Raw genomic sequence first — 3,979 nt, 5'->3', positions numbered from 1 at the left:
GATTTACTGATCTTCCACTTTCAATTTATGAGCTGAGACCAGAGTATACCACTGGAGGATGAGAATAGAGTAGTCATATTAGAGCCAGCTCATATATCCTACAGACAGACTTTGGAAGAATTAGAAAGTATAATAAAGTGCTTGTCCCTTTAAGACACTGCTTGGATCCTTGCCAATTTAGATCCCAGAGCATTAGATATTTTAAAAGCCCCTAAAACTGTCTCTTTTCTTTTTTCTTGTTTTTTTTTTTGTTTTTTTTTTTTTTTTTTTCCCTCCTTTTCCTTGTTTTCTGAGGTTTTCACATTTTAACAATGCACAAACAATGGCAGGAGCATCCTTTGCTTTACAGCTTTCTTCCCCTACAGCTTATTGACAGCAGAATTCTGTTCCCCATCCCATTATTTTAAACACAAAATAACTCTTTAGAAGGCAGTGCATGTATGTGACGTGTACATGAGAGAGGAAACATACCTTGTTTTAAAAAGGCAAACCCTTGGTTTTACATAGGAGCAGTAACTCTGGGATACACAAGGGCATCCAGGTACATTCAAGCATATAAATACTGCCAGGGCACTGCAGTGACCTTTGGTCTCTGACATTTTCAGCTAATGGTCACCGTATGTGGCAAAAAAAGCTGACCCTGGGATTGCTGGGGGACCTGCCTGGAGGTTTGGATATCTCCTTGGAGAGCAGCCACCTTATCAGTGAGCTCAGCAGCCCGTGGGTCAAACAAAAGTCCCAGTCTGGGCTCTGCTGCAGCTCCCAGTGTCACACACCCGATGCAGCCACTCCTCCCAAGGGGGCTTCAGAGGGGTAACAATCATTCTGCAAGTATCTGAAATGAGTTTTGTTCAAAAATAACCACTCTGCTAATAGTTGGCGTGACTAAATAAGGAATTTTTTTTTTAAGATACTGTCCCAAGAAGGTTTTTGGAGAGCTCTCATTGGCCTGGGCTGTGAAATATAGTTTGGTGCAAGACAAAAGGAGTTTGGGTAAAGAGGAAAGGTGGTCTGGGACAAGAATAAACAAAAAGTGAAATAATAGGCCTTTAATATAGGTCCATTTTCTGAACAATACAGAGCAGAGGAAAGACCCAGAGATCTTTGTGCCATAGCACATGAATGGCAAATTGTGATTCATTCTCCTTTTTGCTATTCCTTCAGATCTGATTTTTCTTCTGGTAGGGACCCAGGCAAAGATCCCCTCCAGTTTTAGGCAGCAATTTCATATAATGCAATGGGGACATTAAGCCTGCTGAAAGACGTCTTTAAAGGAGGATTCAATATTCCCTTCTCTCTTCATGGAGATTATAAGATAATGCATCTGGAACAACATTAGCTCATCCAGGTCTGTGGTTTTATTCTTGATAATCAAATCCCAGAAATCTCATTCTCCATCTGCCTGAACATATTTTTGGGTAAGGGTAGGCTTCAGCTACCAGACATGGCTGTGGTCAGATATTGTGAGATCTCCTAAACATGAACAGAAAATTTCCGTCCTCTAAGTCATATCTAAACATTCCTCTTTCTCTTGTGCTGTATTTTCTTTCTGCAGCTGAGAGAGTTGTGGTAGTTCAGGCCAAGAGAAGATGTTTATTTCTCCTTTGGTAGTGTTTACTCAGCAGACTCCTAAATTTGAGTTCAGGCTGCATTTGCTTTCAAATGGGAATTATCTTTATGGCCTCAGCCTTATTCTATATAGTGCAGTTGTGTCAAGAGCAAGAATTAAGTCACTCTCTGTCTGGATTAAATTTTAAGGGTACAATGAAGAGTCTGTGGATGTCTTGTTAGGAGACAGCTGGCGAAATGGACATGGACTTCCTTCTGAGTCTCAGCAACATCTGCATTCTTAGACAACAAGAGTATTTCTTACAAAACAAAGTGGGTTTCCTGTTAAGTTTAGCCTAGAAGTGAGATAATTATAAGGGAAAAAAAAAAGCTGAAACACATCTTAGGAGCTTTTAGGAGCTTATGACACTTTGTTTGGCCTTTTGAGACAGCTATTAGTCATTTATCCCCTTTCAACTGCAGAGCACTGGAGTGCAACATCTGTGCTCTGCTTCACCTTCCTCAGGACCATTCAGCAGAGATGGAGCAGATCTTCCCACCAGCTTCCATCTCCTGTCTCAGGCATCTGACTCTCTCTGTCTCACAAAGTTTTGCATTTTTTCAGTGAGTACATTACTTTTTTAGTGACTTATGCAAAAGCAATTTTCTCATAATGTTAATTGTAACATTATAAAAACATACATTATACATTAATTCTAGTCTTACAACTTCTCTAATTATTAATCATACCTCTAATAAACAAATCCATAAAGGGCACTAGTTTCAATTACACTGATATAAATTATGAAGAGACATAAGATTTTGCTGTATTGTGGACCAGTGGTGCTGCTTTGATTTCTAACCTTATCTGAAACTCTGTCAATAGCATTTTTATAAAGCAGTGGATGTTAACCTAAAAATCCTTCAAGATCAGTCAGTCCTGTAGAAGACAATCTCAATGCAGCTTTCATGTTGTCCAAACAGCCACAAACATATTTATTCTTGAAAGAATTCTATGGGAGAAAAAATAGTTTCTTTTCTTTCTTTTTCTTTTTCTTTTTCTTTTTCTTTTTCTTTTTCTTTTTCTTTTTCTTTTTCTTTTTCTTTTTCTTTTTCTTTTTCTTTTTCTTTTTCTTTTTCTTTTTCTTTTTCTTTTTCTTTCTTTTTCTTTTTGTAAAAAGACTAAATGTTATTAATATTTGAGAGTTATAATGTAAAAGAATACGGCTTTTCTCAGTAAATTAGCAAAATTTAAAGTTTTATTTTTAGCTTTATGAAGTATTTATTTTCTCATTTCATATTTTGCTCAGAAGGATTATTTAACAAATTGATCTCCAGAAGTTGCCTGGATTCACTCTGGTGTTAGAAACATTTCAGCTTCTTCTTTTGTCCAACTTTTTTTCCATGAAATTTGCACATATCCATGAGATGATGATAAACAGACTGGGAAGGGATCTGAAGAAATTGCCCTGCATTTTAGCCCTCAATTATACAAGGTGATCTTAAGAAAACAAGAAGTCAAGTCCTGAAAGGTCTCTGAATAGCAATGGAAAATAATTCATGCCAGATTGTTCCTTGCTTGTAGTGAAGACAGACTGTTGTAAGTTGATTAACACAGAGAGCTGATGAATATTCTTCATGCCTAAAGAGTAGTTTCTTTGGTTTTACAAACTGATAAAAACAGGAGAATTAGAAGCCTAAAAGACAGTGAAAGTCAATGAAGAATAAAATTCTTGGGTCAGGAAGCATTTGAAAATGTCCTGGTGGGGCAGTGTATCCTGACTTTGCAGCATCAACCAAGAAATAAAAGGCCTTCAAAGTTATGAAGTCTGTTATCTTTCAAAGGGTGAGATGAGAGAAATCAAAATGGCTTCATGACAATTCATCTGATAGTCTAATGGTCTAAATTACTGCTTTATAAACTGCAGCAAGATGTGTGTCAGGGCCTTTGCTACCTCAGTGCATGGAAAGATACCATAGTAAGTCATCATAATAATATTTTTCATTCATAAGGATTTCCAGCAAGTCTACAGACGTAACAAAGTGAAAAATAGAAGGTGTCTGGTCAGACCTATCTACCTTTGCTAAGAAAGTCTAGCACTGAAATTATGTCATTTAAAAACAACTACCAGTTTAGGTTAGATTTCTATCAGAAAGTGAAGAAGTTACTTCTGCCCTTGGTGAAAGCACATGGTTGGTGTTTGGGAGGCTGCACCAGTTCAGGCACCTGCAAAACTGAGTCATTTTGCAAATTGGTGCATATTCATAGCAGCACAAATAGTTTAAAATGGAATCTGGGAAGGAAATGCTTTTTTTTTCTTAATCACTGACTTCTTGCCACAAGTCATCATACAGTCTATACAGCTTCAGGCAGTTCTGGACTAACAGCATCACCCTGCAGCTCAGGTAGTGACCATAACAGATCTCCAAA

This window comes from Passer domesticus, chromosome 14 (assembly GCF_036417665.1).
Source record: "Passer domesticus isolate bPasDom1 chromosome 14, bPasDom1.hap1, whole genome shotgun sequence".
Taxonomy (NCBI): domain Eukaryota; kingdom Metazoa; phylum Chordata; class Aves; order Passeriformes; family Passeridae; genus Passer; species Passer domesticus.
The sequence above is the reverse complement of the archived record's forward strand: the minus strand, read 5'-3'. Positions refer to the sequence as shown.